This window comes from Cynocephalus volans, chromosome 14 (assembly GCF_027409185.1).
Source record: "Cynocephalus volans isolate mCynVol1 chromosome 14, mCynVol1.pri, whole genome shotgun sequence".
In the NCBI taxonomy this organism is placed as follows: domain Eukaryota; kingdom Metazoa; phylum Chordata; class Mammalia; order Dermoptera; family Cynocephalidae; genus Cynocephalus; species Cynocephalus volans.
In genome coordinates, this window is record NC_084473.1 from 10,483,492 (window position 1) to 10,502,227 (window position 18,736).

The following is an 18,736-nucleotide window of genomic DNA, read 5'->3' on the forward strand; positions in this document are numbered from 1 at the left end:
GTGTTTCCTGATCATCCCAGCAGAGCTCAGCTCTGAGGGCGGCCCCAGGGCATTGCCTTCCCCAGGCCTGCCTGCCCCTCTTCTCCCACTCGACAGGTAGTGACGGGGCATCCCCAGCTGCCCTGCACTGGGTTTGGCAGCAACACACAAAAATGGTTATCAGGGTGCTCTGTTCTGAGGAATTGTCGGTCCAGGATGAAAAGTAAGCACATAAACACACGTGAGCATCCGCGGGCATCCCAGCGGCTGCCCAGCGGGCAGGAAAGGCACCCAGAGGAGAACGCATGTGAGCAGTGTGTGGGGGAGGGAGGGTTGGACGGAGCAGAAGACGCTGGGCTGGTGGGGACGGGGGGTGAGGGGGACTCTTAACTTTGGGCTGAATGATTTAATGAGCAAGGTGGTAATTTCCAGGCCTGTGATATTGTGATGGCCCAGATGTTGGGGTTTGGGACAGCACTGGCTCATTTGGTGTAAGTCATTTAGATTCAGAGCTCTTGATGGGATTTGTGGTATGGTAGGATCCTAGGGCTAGATTCAGCTGTCTGGATTCTCTGGCATTTTCCAGTGTCAAGACTCTGCAGCTACCTTGCCCAAGGCAAGGTGGAGAGAGGTATGGTTTCATGATTGGTTTTTTTTTGTTTTTTTTTTTTAAAGCCTGCTTTGAAGAGAAGTGTGGGACTCGTCTGAGTGAATAGTTCACATTTCCAAGGCAGGTGGGGCAGAGAGGTTTGGTTGCAGATCTTAGTTTTAACTCCTGTCCTGCCAAAGGAGGGTGCTTGTCTTAGCCTGTCCGGCTGCCACAACAGATTACCACAGACCAGGGTCTTACACAACAGATGTTGATTTCTCACATTGCTAGAGACTGGAAACCTGAGATCAGGGTGCCAGCCAGCATGGTGGGGTTCTGGTGAACCCACCTGGTTTGCAAACGGCTGCCTGCTTACTGCATCCTCACAGGGAATGAGAGAGATTGAGCTCTAGTCTCTTCCTCTTCATAGAATGACACTAACCCCATCATGGGGGTCTAACCTCATGACCTCATCTAAACCTAATCACCCCCAAAGGCCCCTCCTCCTAATACGATCCCATTGAGGGTCAAGCCTCCAAGATGCAGATTTGGGGCAGGCACACTCAGTCCATAACAGTGTTGCACCGTCTAGGACAGGAGAGGGGGGTGAGGTTGTGTCTGCTGGACATGTGGGTGATTATGGATGTTAGATGCTCATTGTGGAAAATGCAGAAAAGAAAGCAGCAAATATAATCCATAATCCTGCAGTTCTGAGACAATCACAGCAGACACCTGGGTCCGTTTCTTGTGAGTATTCATTTACTGCGTGGTGAAGTCATATGTGTTTTAACTGACATCATACTACATATTCACGTCAGGTCCCGCTCTCTCCATTTAATACCATATCATCCCAATTCCTGTGTCATTAAAAATGATTTGCAAACATAACTTTTAATGGCAAGTCACAGAAGTTGTTGGACTTGGACATGATTCAGCCCAGCCTTCTCATTCCCTGGAAGGCCACCCCTTGTGACCCTCCGCACCCTCCCTGGAGACATCAGGGCTGAGCAGGGAGTTGGGACGGACGCTGTCCTCATGTTCTCTCCATGTGGTCACTTGGCCTCCGTCACCAGAGCGCCTTTGAGCTGCAGCGGCCAGGCCTGTGATTGTCCACTTGGACCAGTGGGTGATTCTGAAGACTAGATTCGAAGTCCAGCCTTGCCGCTTACAAAAACCCGTGCCTCCTTCTTTCTGTTTGTAGAATGTACCTCACTACTTGTTTCTTAGAAAAGTGCTCTTGAGGGTTGCTAGACTTGAGGGGACAGAGGCCTGGCTCCCTTTCTTGGCAGGTGGGCTGTGGGCAGAAAGCTATGGACCAAGCACTTCAAATTGCGTGGGGCTGTAGCTGACCCTTCCACGCTGGGTGCTGAACAATGGTACAGTCAGGTGGCCCCACTGAGTAGTGGGGTGACCATTGCCACTGGACGCCTCTTGGTAGGTGTCATATGGTGCTGCCTTGACCACATACACACAGCAATTCCATTCACCACTTTATGAGACGTGGCATGTATATCAGATTGGCTGAGGATGCAAAACTGGAGTGCTATTGAAGTTCCAGAAGCTCTGGTAGGCTGAAAAGATGATGAAAATAAGATGAAATGTGGCAGGGTTAAAGGCAGGCTTTGCACTCTGGTTTAAGTATAGAGTCGATCATGCATGAGAGTACAGGTGTGAGAAAAAGTCAGTTTTAGGAAGCTGAGTGTACACTTGGAATGGAGCTGGAAGTAGGAGCAGCCCGGCTGTGGGTACTTTGGACAAAGCTTCCCCTAGAGGCTTAGGAAGGGGGACTCCCTGGCCTGAATCCACCTGGAGGTCCAGACAGGGCTAATAACCAACCTGGAAGAGCTCTGCACATTTTGATTGCACAAATGCCCGCAGCCCTGAGGAGCCATATAATGCGCAGTTGTGCAACTGTTGTGCTGCTTTTTCTTTTGCCACAGGAAATTTGCAATTAAAAAAAAAAAAAGTCCAGCTCTCAGTCAGAAGTGCATGAGATTTGCTTGGTCTAGAGACACACCAGCTCCTATGCTCTGGGGTGGTGAGATGTGTGGGCAGGTCAGCGGAAAAGCCCTGTGTGTGTCCTGTGGGCTCAGCCCACATCTTAGTGGGCACCTGGGCACATGAGATCCAGGGAGCATTTGCACAGAGGCCTGCTGTGGGGGAGGATGGGTGTTTGCTGTTTTTGTCTTTTAATCAACTGGCTCCTGGGCTTTTTCCAGCCAGGCCAGCCCTGCTGGAACAAGCCTGCATGCACCAGGCCAAAGGCCTCCCTAGGGGTGATGCGTTCAGGCCCGGGGTGCTGGGGTGCTGACCACAGCCACCCACTGACCTCCATGGTGCGTCAACAGAGTGCCTGCCTCCCTGGGGGGCTAGCTGCCCCCTGTCTGGGTGTAGGAACTTCTTGGAAAGTCCCTGGCACGGCTGCTCCCTGCACCCCAGCCCTCCCCATTTCCTCCCTCTCTCTCTCTCTCTCTCTCAGCTAACTCTTATTCTTCTTCAGGTTTAGGTGTCACCTCCTCTGGGAAGCCTCCCCAGATCCCAGGTTGGGCTGGAGGCCCCTCTGTGGGCCCCACTAGCATCCTGCACTCACCTGATTATGGCACATGTGACTTGGCCCTGTAATCTGCTGGGGCACTGAGCTCCTTGAAAGCAGGAATTGCTCTTGTTCACTGTTGCATGTGTAACACTTAGGACAGTGCCTGGCACATAGTAGGAGTTCAATTCACTATGTTTTGAATGAGTGAAAGAATGTACAAATGAGACCTCAATTCCAGCTCAAAGACCAGCCCACTACCCCGATGAGAATGTTCAAATGTGGGAACCATCGGGCATTTGGTTGGCTTGGGTCCCCTGGGTCACTGCTCATGCAAGACAGAGGCAGCCTCCAAGTCCTCAGGTGGCTAATGAGCAGAACAGGGTCCTAGCCAGCCCTGCTGGAAGTGTCAGGTGCCCCTGAGGTGGGCACCACCTGGGAGGTACATGTATCTGTGAAATGCCACGTAAACCCTTAATCATCCAAGCAAGGAGCCACCCAAGGCCTTCTTAAAGGATTTCATAAGGACTTAATTTTGTACTTGCACAATAGAGATGTGGGTCTGCTGATTCCTGGCAGAAGTCATATTCAGGGACCTTGCATCTCCTTTCCTGTTGCGGCTTTAGCAAGTCTTCTACTTTCTTGGATCTGAGTTTCCTCTTAGAGATGTCTAGTGACAAACTGAATATGACGCTGCTTCTAGACTGTAACTCACTGTACAGAGATGACTGTTCAGCCCCCCGTGGTTGGGCTTCACATGTGGACTCTGCTTTGATATGTCACACAGGAATGAAGGATCTGCTTTTGTTGGCCAGTCTATCTTCTGAACAACTTGGGGGTGTCCTGACCTTTTGTATCAACTCCTGTGCCCCCAAAACATAATGTCCTTAGAGCTGCCTGATAGAACATTTTGAGACTTTGGTCTATAATAAAGACTGGTCTTCTGTGGTCTTAAAATAAATATGACTTAAAAGTAAATGGCCATTAGGGAATTGCATATTAAAACAACAGTGAGATACCACTACACAGCTATTAGAATGACCAAATCCAGAAGACTGACACCACAAAATGGTGGCAAGCATTGGAGCAACAGCAACTGTTATTCACTGGGGGTGGGAATGCAAAATGGAAAAGCTACTTTGGAAAAACAGGCAGGTTGTACTCTTACTATATCAGCCAGCAGTCATGCTCCTCGGTATTTACCCAAAGGATTTGAAAACTTAGCTTCACATAAGGACCTGCACGCAGATGTTTATAGCAGCTTTATTCATCATTGCCAAAACCTGGAAGCAACGAAAATGTCCTTCAGTAGGTGAATTAATAAACAAACTGCAGCACATCCAGACAATGGAGTATTATTCAGCACTAAAAAGGAATGACCTATGAGGAAACTAAAATGTGTATTACTAAGTAAAAGGAGCCAGTCTGAAAAGGCTACATACTGTATGATTCCAAATATATGACCTTCTGGAAAAGACAAAAACAGGGAGACAGTGAAAAGGTCCATGGTTGCCTGGGGATGAGGGGAAGGAGGATGAATAGGTGGAACACAGGATATTTAGGGCAGCAAAACTAGTTATGATACTATAATGGTGGATACGTGTTGTTATACATTTGTTGAAAGCCATAGAGTGTACAATACCAAGAGTGAACTCTACTGTAGACTGTGGGCTTTGGGTGAGAATGACGTGTCAGTGTAGGTTCATTCATTGCAACAGATGCACCTCTCTGGTGTGAGGTGTTGATGGTGGGGGAGGGCAGGAGGCGTGTGGGAACCCTCTGTACTTTCCACTCAACTTTGCTGTGAACATAAACTGCTCTAAAAAATAAAGTCTATTAATTAAAAAAAAAAAAAAAAAAAGGGGAAGTGGCCACATGCGAAATGCGTCAGTGAGGGCTGTGCATCTTAAGACATGTCAGCAGGAGTAGAGACTGGAATAAAACTGCTTTCTACGGTTCTGGACAAGAGGCCACATGCATCGCCCCCTCACTGCTCCCTTGTGGGAGCAAGTGTAGACCGTGTGTGCCTGGCTGTGGCCGCCAGGCGTGGTCTCCACAGCAAAGCAGCCACGGAGGCTGCACGTCTTCCCGTTTCTGCTGGCCACGCCTCAGGGCACCCAGCACTTTTCCTGAACACTCGGAGCTCAGTTCCCTAGAGCTCCTTCCTGTTTGAGAGAAGTGTGGGGAGTGGCGGGCTTTCCTGTGCAAAGCTTTCGAGAGCTGGGTGTGCGGAGCAGCCCGGCACACCCTGCGGGACCTTTGGCCCTCCCCTGGGAATGCGGCCTGTGGTTTGATCTGCACGCCTTTGCCACGAGAGTCTGTCACGGGTTCAAAGGTACATCTGAGGGGTCATCAGTAGGGGAACACATTTATGTCAGGGTCTCTCAGCCTTGGCACTGTTGATGTTTTGGGCTGCATAATTCTTTGCCGTGGGGGCTGTCCTGTGCACAGTAGGGTGTTTAGCAGTATGGTTGGCCTCTACCCATTAGATGCCAGTAGACGAATTCCCCTCCCCCCCCAGCTTGTAATAACCAAAAGTGCCTCCAGACATTGCCACATGTCTCTGGGGGGGGTGGGGGTGCAAAACTGCCCTGGTTGAGAACCACTAAATTATATGTATATGAATATGTATGTGTACATGTGTGTGCATGCATGCATGTGTACACACACACACACACACACACATTTTTGCTGGTAATTCTGGGTTGGCAGACTTGCTCACTGGCCAATATTAGCTTCCTGATTCTTGCCTCTTCCCTTTAAAAAAGAATTTCCCAATCACAGGCAGACAGCAGAACAAACACAGACCTTTGCTCTTGGTGGGGGTAGGGGACGGTGGCTGGAAGGTCATCTCTTTCTTCAGTCGTGCCAGATAACCCACTTCGCTCACAAGGAGTGGGTTGGGAGGCTGGATGTCTGCAAGGTTGTTCTCCCAGCTCTGGGAGAAGTGAGGCAGCCGAGTACCTTCTAGGGCTTCCACACACACTCGTGCCTCACTGCCAGGCGGGGCAAAGCCCCTTCCCCTCCAATGGTCCCACCCCTGTGGGGCTACAGACACTAATCAGCAAGTCCCAGAAAAGTTATGCAGTATCAGTGGCTAAGTGTGACAAAGGGGAGCCTCGTGCTGCTGTAAAAGCCTGCAGCTGAGGGTTGGGGGGCTTCCCTAGAGAGGGACCCTGAGCTGGGTGCTGAAGGCACAGCAGTTCATTGGGCAGTTAGGGAGTATTCTAAGCAGAGCAAGTAGCCCAGTGGTGGGCCAGAGCTTGGCACTTGTAGAGAAAACCTCAAGACTTTTCATTCCAATTGTGAATTGAGCTGAGCAGACTGGAATCAGAGGTAAAAATAGAGACGAGAGGCTGTGGGAAGGGAGACCCTGCTGTGAGTGACCCCTGCTGAGTGCTTGGGGCATAAGATGCTTTGCAAGTGTTCTTTCTAGTCCTCTTCCCAACAGTCCATCTGAGCCGCGGGGCCTGGAGAGGCTGAGAGCCTGACTGAGGGCCGGCGGTGATTGTATCTCAAGGGGTGACTCCAGGACGCAGGCACTTCCTCCTGATAACCTCAGCTCTGGGGTGCTTGTCCTGGACTGACCCTGGAGGTTGTCTGGGGCAGGGTCCGGGAATGCATTCTAGCAAACAACGACTCCAGGCTTATTTCCCCAGCAGCAAGGGAGGAGCCCTTGGCAGGCTGAGGGTGAGCCAAGTTCCTTGGGTACACTTTCTGCACCGGAGCCCTGCCTCTCTCAGAGGCCAGGCTGGGTTGTGATTTTCCCTTTGATGTGCTGGGCTGATTTCATTCTCAATGCAGAATGGGAGCCATGTGGGCAGAGCACCGGTGAGCTGTCTGCAAGAGGATGGCAGAATCTGGTGTCTGCTTGGTCGAGCGGTGCCACTAATAGGATTCATGGAGCTTTCGGGTGTTTGTGGCATGGCGGCTGTGGCGGAAACTCAGAGGCTGCTCATTTGTGGGAAATGAATAATTTATTTCTGTTTTCAGATGACTTATTTCTTCATCACAGATACTGCAGCCGAGCTCCTGCGTGTTCTGGAGGCTACTGATTAAGTGTCTTCGGCAGGAGAGCTTGGCTTAATCCCTACGGCTCTGGACACCTCATTCCAGGCTGCTGGTTTATAGGCCGTGTTTAAGGGAGCCCGGAGCTTCTCCACTTTGGGTGCCTTCCTTTCCGTGCCTTTGTCAGGAAACTGTGCTTTCCGTCCCACTTCGCCTGTTCAGGAAGCACCGCCCCAGAGCATTAGCTGGCTTTTAGGGTTGTCTGGCAATTAGGACATTAGTACCAATAATACAGTGGGTGTACTAGTCAGTTTTCTTTGCTTGTAACAGAATACCTGAAACTGGGTAATTTATAAGAAAACGAAATTTATTTTACAAAATTTATTTCCCAGTTTTGGAGGTTTCAAAGTCCAAAGTCAAAGGCTGGCCGATTAGCTCAGTTGGTTGGAGCACAGCCTGACAACCCCCAAGGTCACGGGTCCGGATCCCCGAACCAGCCAGCCACCAAAAAAAAAAAAAAAAAGTCCAAAGTCGAGGAGCTCATCTGGTGATGGCCTTTTTCTTGGAGCAGAGTCTCTACAGAGTCCTGTGGGGACCAAGGTGTCACATGGTGAGGAGGGGGAAGGGCGCTTTTTTGATATGTCTACTTATAAAGCCCCCAGTCTACTCCCTCATAACCCATTAAACCATTAACCCGTTAATCCATTCATGAGGGCCTAGTCATTACGATCCAATCACCTCTTAAAGACCTCACCTTTCAAATACCATATTGGGGATTAAGTTCCAACATGAACTTTGGAGGGGACAAACATTCAACCCGTAGCAGCAGAGTTCTGCATCACAGGCAGGCTTCACTTGCAATTTCTGTGTATGACAAGATGAAAGCCACATGTGGTCACAGTCCCCTTGAAAATTCCAGATTTTCACATGTGCCAGCCTCCACCTTCCACCCCTCCCCACCTAGGTTGCTCACCTACCTCCTCAGTGGTCTCCCTGACATTGGACACATGCTGTCATCCTGCCTATGCCACCAAGCTGATCCTCCTCTAAGTCCATTGCTCAAGAGCCCCCCCATGGCTCCCTGTTGCCAAATGCTGCCTGAACTCCAGTACTCAAAGGCTTGCATGAACTGGCTCGATCCTTCCTCCCAGGCGTGTGTCGCATGGCCCCTGGCTCTAAGCTGCCTGCTCACTGATTCATTCACGTAATGTTTTTTGAGAGTCTGCCCTGCTCCAGGTGCTGCCCAGGGGCTTCGAGGTGTGGTGAGCAAGACCCCGCCCTCTGAGCGCTCAGCCTAGAGGGGACAGGAACCTCCGCAGATGGGTTACAGGCAGGCCTTCACACACTGCCCGGGGCCGTGGGAAGTGAAGGCAGCGGGGAAGAGAGTCTCAGAAGTTTCAGCATTTCTAATCTGCCACACCTGATGGGTGGCACTGAGGTGGGTGGCTGGACTGGGGCTGGATTGTCAGGGGCCTCGGATGCTGAAGCACAAGTGTCTGCAGGCCGAGGGGACATGAGAGGCTTTATCAGCGTGAGGGGTGGGCACCTGGAGCCTGGCGTGAGGAGACCACTCTGCAGACAGCCCAGCTGGGGGGCCCCCTTCTGCCTCTCCACAGACCCGCCTCAGGCCCCGCCCTTGGCACCGCCTTTCACTTTGTTACTTAATTACACTTCAATGTTTAATTAGTACCACTTTCCTTGCTCCTGTGTTGCTTCTTGAGGGCAAGGTCTAGTCCCTGGCACCCCCACCAAGCAAAGTTTGGTGCCGGGCATGTGGCCCATGGGAGAAGCAGGGCCGGATGGGCTCAGGTTCAGTTCCTGGGGCAGCCCTGGCTGGCCATGTGGCCCTGGGCAAGTGGCTTAGCGTCTCTGAGCCTGTTTCCCACCTGTAGATGAGGGGATGATCCGCGCCTGTTGGGCACCTGTGAAGAGAGGGCGGACCTGTGTGTATGTGTGCACACGCCCAGCACCGCCATCCTGAGGTGGACCCTTAGATGCCATATTCAGACTTTCAGAAGCATTAAAGCCTACGAGTTTAAAGAGGGGTTCCGTGTGAATCCGTCACTTCATGTGGTCCCCATAGCCACTGCAAGAAGGTTGTGGAGGAGGGCTGGGATTTACACTCTATGGAGGAGGAAGCAGTCCCAGAAGGAGAGGTGGCTGGCCCAGGCCACGTGGTGACACGTGAAAGTCCAGAGGCAGCATGCTTTGGGCTACTTCCATGTTGAGGGGTGCTTGGTCCACCCTCTACCTCCACCCTACCCCCTACACAGCATTCCTGGCGCCCTGATTATCTGCTGGCCTCGAGGCATCCAGGGTAGACTCATGGATGACCTCATTAGGGAATGTGACAGACATGCTTGTAAGGAGGTAGTATTAACACCTCGTTCTAAACTGTATACCTATTTGTCCTCTCTCCTCCATCGTCATTCCTAATAAAACTTTTAGAATGTTTCACAGTGGTACTCAGAGGGGCCTGTGGCCCCAGCTCATAAGACAGGAGACCAATAAGTGACAGGTAACATGCAAAGGGGCACTTATTCAGGTACCTGAATCTTTGCATCTCTGCCCAGCAAGTGGAAGCACCTGTCTCGCTCCAGGAGTTTTGCCTGGCCGTGCCTGCTCATACTAGCCGCGCCTGCTCATACTGGCCGCACCTGGCCGTGCCTGGTCATACTGGCCACACCTGGCCGTGCCTGGTCATACTGGCCGCACCTGGCCGTGCCTGGTCATACTGGCCACACCTGGCCGTGCCTGCTCATACTGGCCGCACCTGGCCGTGCCTGCTCATACTGGCCGCAGCTGGCTCTGTAAGCTTGCGTAAGACCTTTTCCTCTCTATGCCTCTGTTCTCAACTGTAAAATGAAAGGGTTGGACAAGATAGGTGTTTTCCCTCCTCACCTCTCCCCTTCCTGCTCCCCCTGTCCCTGAGTGGAAACGTGTTCCTCTTAAGTGACCTTACAGGTGGAGGTCAGCCCGTACAGCGCGTGAAGTGGCCCTCGGGCGTCAGGGGAGAGCCGGCTGCTACTCTTCCCTGCCCTCACAGGACCCTCCACCCCCAGAGATGGTTGGAGGCTTCCCGCAGAGGGTTTCTGAGGTCCCCTCACCTGCAAAAGTCTGGGGCTGGTTGTCTGGCTGAGACAGACAATGGCAAGTGGGCATGTCTGTGGCATGTCTTGGGCCACGCTCCCCAGAATAGAAAGTGCTGGCTTGGACCTGGATTCATTGTTTTCTGCCTCCCCAGGGCCCATCGGGGTTTCCCCGATGGCTGCCTCATTGTTCTGATGTTGGCAAAGGTTCATTTTATCTTCCTCCTTCCAGAACAGGAGGCACCTCAGACGCAGCCTTAAGAAGGCCAGAGCAAGATTTTATGGCCTCTGGTCTGGGGGTCAGTGACATGGGGGAGCTGAGGTGGGGGTGGCAGCAGCTGGGGCTCGGGAGGTTCCGAGAATTCTGTTAACGGTCCATGAACCATTTTGTCTTCTTTCCTGCTGGTGGAGGGTCATGTGGGAACAAGCTTGAGTTTTCTGTCTCCAGAAAACGCAGCACCTTTAGAAGCAACCTGTGCCCCCTCACCCTCACACCAATGGGAGTTGGCCTGCCTGAGGCCCAGGCATCTCTCTTATAATCCCTTTCCCTGGTGCCTGGTATTTTTGTAACACTCTCTGCATTTCAGAGTTCTCCTACAACAATTGTGCTTGAAAGAAAATGTTAATTCCTTACCTGACTTCAGCCCATGTTCACCTGCTGACCTCATTGCTAACTAAGAAGATTTATCTGCATCACCAACAGCGGATATGAATACCCCATAGGTGAGGAGTCCAGGTCTCCAAATCATCTTGGTGTGTGCTCTGGACTTATTGTTTGTGTCTCCTCCCCCCCAGTTCATGGCTGAAACCCTAATCCCCAGTGGGATGGTAATAGCGGGTGGGGCTTTGGGAGGTGATGAGATTGTGAGGGTGAAGCCCCCGTGACGGGAGCTGAATTCTTGGCTCATGGGACATGTGTGTGGTCACCTGTAGTAAATATGCCTTATAAGAAGAGGAGAGCTGGGCCCCTCTGCTCTGCACCATGTGAGGATCCGGTGAGAAGGCTGTCTGTCATCTATCTGTAAACCAGAAAGAGGCCTCACCAGAACCTAGTACAAATTGTGCAGCTCTGAGTGTTCTTGCATGTGTCTTTTGGTGGACATACGTCCATCTTTCCACTGGGCAGACAAAAGAGCTGAATTCCTAGCTCATGGGGTATGTGTGTGGTCACCTTTAGTAAATATGCCAAACAGTGTTTCAAAGTGGGCACAGACAGTAGCTTCCTTTTGTTATGTGGCAAGAGCTCAAATGTTCTGGTGTGGGAATGAGTGGAAGCTACAACAAGACATTGCGTGCTTTCTGGAAGCCTGGAATCCCTGTCGGCCAGCTCCCGGTGCCCCTGTGACCAGAGGCCTGATGCTGGGTGCTCGCTGGTTGTGGTCTCCTGTGACTCAGGGTTTCGCTCATTGTCGTGCAGGGTTGTCTTTCTAGCCCTTCTTTTTGTGAAGCTTGCAACCCGGGTGGTCTCATCTGGACATTTTGGCTCCCGTTGTGTGCTCTGCAGCTGTGTCCAGCCTGTCCCAGTGCCATCTGCAGGACACATTGTCTCTTCTATAACTCAGTTTCTTGGATTAGGCAATGGAAGAAAATGCCTCTACGAAGAGAGGTCATTGTGCAAAACATCTGTGCAACAGTATTCGTCTAGCAACTGTGGTTATTACTTGAGGACTGTGGTGGAATTAGTCATTTTAAAACCATGGTCACATCAGAAATAGTCTTAATCCTAAAACCGTGCATCTTTGACTTCAGACCCATTGCATTTTTTTCTCCTTAAGGGGCTTTGCTTCCTGGTTAACTTGGATTTCAGAGTATATTAAAATCATCTTCCATCTCTTGAGTATACCTCTGCCCTGGTGTGAGCAGGCAGGAGAGGCCATCTGTTTCGCACTGATCTCAGAGTTAGAGCGTGAGGCCTGTGCCTGGGCATGAGGCAGTGTTGGTGCTGGAAGGAACATATGCTGACTGCCTTTCCCAAGGACTGGCCAGTGAGGGAGATGGACACCAAATCCCTCCAGGCCTGGGTCACTAAGGGAGGAACTGGCCCCAGCAACGGCCCTAGAACCATAACTGGCCTAGGTCACGACTCCTAATGCCAGTGTGGCAGCCTGGCTGCTTCCAGAACTGAGCTGAGAGTTATGACCCTGTGTATATCCTGGGCACTGGGCACCCCCCATCCCTTGTGTACTAGATCACCCCCTTGAATGAGGAGAGATCTGGAGAGCTTGTGTCTGACTGCCCACCCGACATCTGGCATGCATTTGAGCATACCCCGCTTCAAGGCAGTTTTATCGCTCAACCTGCAGCAGCACACTTCCTGGAGCTATGCCCTGGATTTGAGGCTGCCAGGTTCTCGTGGTCAGCTAAGTTGACGCCCACTCATCTTTTCCCATCTGTGAGGGTTGACAAGCTCTGAGAACTCTGGCTGCAGTGCTGGCAAGCCCTGCAGTTTGCCCCTTGCTCCTGTGTCTCACTCTTTGCCCTTCTGTCCTCTGGCATAGAGGGGTAGAAAGACATTGAGTTATTTGTTTATTTTTTAAACAGCTTTATGGAGATGTAATTCACACTCCTTACAAGTTACCCATTTAAAGGACACAATTCAATGGTTTTTAGTATATTCACACACATGTGCAACTGTCACCACAGTCAATTTTAGAATATTTTTATCACCCCAAAAGGAAACCCCATATCCTTTAACTGCACCCCCTCTTTCCCTATTCCCTCTTCCACATGACCTAAGAAACCACCAATCTACTCTCTTTCTCTAGATTTCCTGTCCTGGACATTTCATATAGATGGAATCATACAGCCTTTGTCCTTGTGTGTCTGGCTTCTTTCATTTAGCATATTGTTTTCAGGGCTCATCTGTGTCGTAGCATGTGCCAGCACTTCTCTACTTTTTATAGCTCAATAGTATTCTATTGTATGGCTGTACCACGTTTTGTTTATTTATTCGTTCATTGATGGACATTTGAGGTGTTTCTGCCTTCTGGCTATTATGAATAGTGCTGTTGTAAGCATTTGTGTGCAAGTTTGTGTGTAGACATGTGTTTTCATTTCTCTCGAATACATATCTAGGAATGGAATTTCTGGGGTAGTTGATAACTGTATGTTTAACCATTTGAGGAACTACCAAGCTGTTTTCCAAAGTGGATGTACTATTTTACATTCCCATCAGTACTGTAAGAGGGTTCTGGTTTCCCCAAATTCTTGCCAACTCACGTATTGATCTGACTTTTTAATTCTAAAAATCATAGTGGGTGTGAAGTGGTATCTCATTATACTTTTGATATGCATTTTCCTTATAACTAATGATGTTGAACATGGGCTTATCGGCCACTTGTATATCTTCTCTGGAGAAATGTCTATTTGGATACTTTGCCTATTTTTTAACTGGATTATTTGTCTTTCTATTATTGAATTTTAAGAGTTTCTTATATTTTCTAGATACAAATCCCTTACCAAATATACAGTTTGCAAATATCTTCTCCCATTCTATGGGTTGTCTTTTCACCTTCTTGATGGTGTCCTTTGAAGCACATGTTTTTAATTTTGATGAAGTCCAATTTATCTATCTTTTCTTTGGTTGTTTGGGCTTTGGCCTCATTTCTAAGAATCCTTTGCCACACCCAAGATCATGAAGACTTACATTTACCCCTCTGTTTTCTTCTAAGATTTCCATAGTTTTAGCTCTTACGTTTAGGTCTCTGATCTGTTTTGAGTTAATTTTCATATATGGTGTTGGATAAGGGTCCAACTTCACTCTTTGGCATGTGGCTATTCAGTTGTTCAGTATCATTTGTCGAAAAGATTATTCTTTCCCGTTGGCTGGTCTCAGCACCTTGTTGAAATCAATTAACCATAAACATGTGGGTTTATTTCTGGACTTCCAATTCTATTTTGTTGATCTATACATCTCTCCTTGTGCCGGTACCACACTGTCATGATTACTATTGCTTTGTGGAAAGTTTTGAAGTGGCGGTTTGAGTTCTCATACATTGTTTTTCTTTTCCAGGATTGTTTTGCCTACCCTGGGTCCTTTACAATTACATATAAATTTTAAAATCACCTTTTCAATTTCTACAAAGTAGGCTGAGATTCTGATGGGGATTGCATTGAATCTGTAGATCAGTTTGGGGAGTATTGTCAACTTAACAATGTTAAGTGTTCTAATTAATGAACATGGGATTGTTTCACAGTTATTTATATCTTCCTTAATTTCTTTCAACAATGTTTTGTAGTTTCCAGAGTATGAGTTTTCCACTTCTTTTGTTAAATTTGTTCCTATTTTATTCTTGATGCTGTTGTTTATGGAATTGTTTTCTTAATTTCATTTTTGAATTGCAAGTATATAGAAATACAATTGATATTTGTGTATTGATCTTGTATCTAGCAACCTTGCTGATCTTATTCTAATAGTTTTTAGCGGGTTCCTTAGGATTTGCTGTATATAAAATTGTGTCATCAGCAAATAGAGATAGTTTTACTTTTTCCTTTTCAATTTCGATGCCTTGTATTTCTTTTTCTTGCCTAAATGCCCTGGTTAGAGCCTCCAGTACGATTTTGAATAGAAATGGCAAGAGAAAGTATCCTTGTCTCATTCTTAATCTTAAGAGGAAAGCATCCAGTCTTTTACCATTAAATATGATGTTAGCTGTGAGTTTTTTGTAGGTGCCCTTTATCAGATTGAGGAAGTAGCCTATGACTAGTTTTTTGAGTGTTTTTATCATGCATGAGTGTTGGATATTGTCAAATGCTTTTCTGCATCTATTGAGAGGAGCATATGACTCTTGTTTTTATATTTATTGATATGATATATTACATTAATTAATTTTCAGATGGTAAGCCATCCTTGCATTACTGGGATAGATCCTATTTGGTCATGCTACATAGTCCTTTTTGTATGTTGCTCCATTTGATGTGCTCCTATTTGGCTGAGGATTTTTGCGTCCATATCCATAAGAAATATTGGTCTGTAGTTTTGTTCTCTTGTGAAGTCTTTCTCTGGTTTTGGTACCAGGTTAATACTGACCTCTTACAATGAGTTGGGAAGTGTACCCTCCATTTCTGTTTTCTGGAGGAGTTTGTGAAGAGTTGGTATTCTTTAAATATTTGTAGAATTCAGCAGTGAAGCCATTTGAGCCCAGCTTTTCTTTGTGGGTTATTTTCTGATTACAATTCAATCTCTTCACTTGTTATAGACCTTTCAAATGGTCTCTTTCTTGAGTCATTTTTGGTTGTGTTTGTTTCTAGCTTAGATTCTTACAGGCCTCACCCTGCCCTGTCAGTCATGGTCAATGTTTACTGCGTTCTTCCTTTGTACCACACGTTTTTTGTACATTATCTCATTTAATCATGACAAAAACTTGATGAACTCGGTAGTATTATTGCCATCTCCGTCGAGCCGGGCTGTGAGCCCAGTCTGTTTCCCCCGACAGCCCTCTTGCTTGTCTCCGGAGGCCCTGCTCTGGGCTAGCTCTGTGCTTGGAGTTGGGAGCACAAGAATGGGTGAGACCTGCCCATGGCCCAACTTCCCTCCCAGATAACTGAAGCCTAAGAGAGGGAATGGCCTGAGGCCTGGCAGGAGAAAAGATCTGGAGGATGTCAGGTGTCAGGAAGGGCCCCATGGAGAAAGTGAGATGTGAAAGGGACTTTGAAGGCGGGCTCCAGTGCAGGGCCCAGGTGGGGAGTTTGTGAGTGTGTTCCCCTACAGGGGGCTTTGGTGTTCCACACCTCCCCTCTCCAAAGTGCTCGGGCCAAAGGGCCTCACAGAGCACCTTACCCTAGGATGCCGATCACCCAGCCGGCAAGGGGCACTGGAGCAGCAGATCTAGATCACCCAGGCCTCCGCATTTTGCTCTTCTAGGGAAGAGGAGGCATGACAATTCGTAAGGTGGTCACTAGACAGAAATCAAGAGCAACCAGACATAACTCAACATAATTATTTCTGCATAATGACTTCTGTTACTTGATTCTGTCTGGAGCAGTGACTATAATCTTTATCTGTTACTGGAAAGCTGGTGGCCGGGGAGCCCCTGTTGCTTAGAGATAGAGTCAGGAGGAAATTTGCAATTTGAGTTAATGAAGTGTTCCCAAGCAGCCTGGGAGCTGTGCCTTCAAGGTCTCTGGAAGGATTGAACCCCTCCTGCTAGGGAGCCTGGTGTCAGGCTGGCCCTGCCTCCACCTGGGGATCCAGCCCACGGCTTTATCTCTTTATTGCCTTATCACAGACAGGGAAACTGAGAATGGCAGAGGTCACCGGGCATGCCTAGAACCAGAACTTCCCCTCTGCCCTCCCCATCACCCAGCACTTTCCCCATAAGCTGGGGTGCCTGTCAGCAGGACGCAAAGGGCTGTGATAGAAGGTACTTTTGTGGATTAGAAATGGTCACCTGTCACTGAGCTGATCACCAAGCATACTGGTCATGCAGGGTTAGGTGAGGTGCGTTGTATTGGCGGTGCAGCGTGGCAGGAGGGCGTGTCACCCACAGGGCTTGGGGAGCACAGAGTCACCCCTCACACCCAAAAGAGGTGCTTGCTCACTGCGTTCTGCGGCCTCTAACCCTAATGAGAGCAGCTGGAAAGAGCAGGGCATGGGTTTGGGGATTTGCACCTGGGCGTCTCACCTCACCCTTAGCCAAGCGTGACCTGGGCCAGTGTCCCAGAGTGTCTTTGCTATAAACTGGGGGTGAGAATGAGCTCTGTCTGCTGGGGTGGTTGGGAGGGCGGGATGATCAGATGATGACCTAGCATTTTCTGCTGCTGGCTCCATTACTGGTTTTCTCTGTGACCTTGTGAGGGCCCTTGACCCTGTTTGGGCCTTGATTTCTCTGAATGTCAAAGCAGGACTCAGAGAGCCCTAAGATAACTTGCTGAGATCACTCGTTTGGAAATGCCTGGAGAAAATATGGGACAAGACAGAGCACAGAGGACCTATAGGGCAGTGAAACTACTCTGTAGGACACTGTAAAGGTGGATACATATTGTCATACATTTGTCCAAACCTATAGAATGTGCAGTACCAGGAAGGAACCCTAACGTAAACCGTGGACCTTGGCGATAATGGTATGTCAATATAGGGTCATCCTCTGTAACAAATGGACCACTCTGGTGGAGATGTTGATAGTCGGGGCGGCTGTGCATGTGTAGGGCAGGGGGATATGGGAACTTTCTGTACTTTCGGATCGGTTTTGCTGTGAACCTAAGACTACCCCCCAAAGTAAGTCTATTAAGATATTCTATTAAAGTCTATTTAAAATATTAAAAATATATATGATACTGTCTAAAAGCACAGTGGCCTTCCAGTGAGAATTTCTGATGGGAACATATGTGACTTCCCCATTCTGTTGGAGCGAGGGGAGCTCAGCTGGCACCCTGTGCTGTGTGGGGCTGAATGTCCCTGGGTGGACAAGCTGGTTGGTCCAGTGACTGTATATAAACCATGATCATTGCTACAGAGGGAGAGGATCATGTGATGGGAGAAAATAACTGGGGAATGTGCGGTGGATTAGGGAGAAAGCAGGCACCCAGGTGAAGAGACGGCATTTAAGAGAGACTGCAGGTCCTGAAGGAGCTGTCCAGCAGGAAACACGGTAAAAACCCAGGGCCCGGGACTGTCTGGGTTCCTTCCTGACTCTGCCGCCTTGGAGGATACGTGACCTTGAGAAAGTAATTAGCTTCTCTAAGCCTCAGTTTCCCCATCTGTAAAATGGGGATAAGAATATAATGGGGATAAAATTATGCCTACCTCCTAGGGCTGTTGTGGGGAATAAACTGGATATTGCAAACAAATGCATAGAAAGCTTTTAGCGGGTTGGTTACATAGAGATGCTAGCCACAGTGATTTTATTAACACATTACATGCAGGAGGCTGCAGGCTCACAGAGAAGGAGAGGCAGGCCCATCAGAGTCAGCCCTACACGGAGGGGAGGGTGTCCGGAAGGCTGTCAGAGCCGGCAATGAGGGTGTAAGGTGGGAAGTGGTCGGGCCTGGGATGCCAACAGTGTGGGTTTCCCTTCTCAATGACTGTGAGGTTTTATGAGCTGCTGGCTGGCACGGAGAGGGTGACATGGGCCTCAAGGAGACCAGGGTGATGAGGGACCAACCCTGCAGTGCTGTTGACAAGCAAGAAGCCGTGGGGGCTGGAGGGACCCTGACGGGCTGGTGCAGGCTGTGGTGCTCCTGTGGACCAGGCCTGGGTGTGCAGGATTCTACTGAACCCTTATGGCCTGCAGGGAGCAGAATGCTAGGCCTGGACACAGTGACTGGGCTGGGGACTGATGCTGTCAGGATTCAAACTTGTGTTTGCAGACCACAGAGGCCATAGCAGCCTTGTGATCACCAGCAACCCTACCTGAGGGGTGGCCAGCATCCCACCTGCAGGCTTCTCCCACCCTCAGGGCACAGGGGCGGCGAGCATGTCCCACTGCCTGTAGCGACTGGGTGGGGGCCAGCAGCTACGCTGTTCCTAGTGTGGGGCTTACAAAAGCTGTTGCCCCCCTGACAGGCACAATGGAGGCCACCAGAGGGAAAGGCAGTGGG

General features: G+C 49.3%; 1 protein-coding gene across 1 annotated transcript in view; it reads left to right on the plus strand.

Moving 5' to 3' along the window:
* The window catches only part of HPCAL1 (hippocalcin like 1), a 110,322-nt gene that overhangs the window by 62,944 nt on the left and 28,642 nt on the right, over positions 1-18,736 (plus strand). The gene's annotated exons all lie outside the window — the stretch shown is intronic.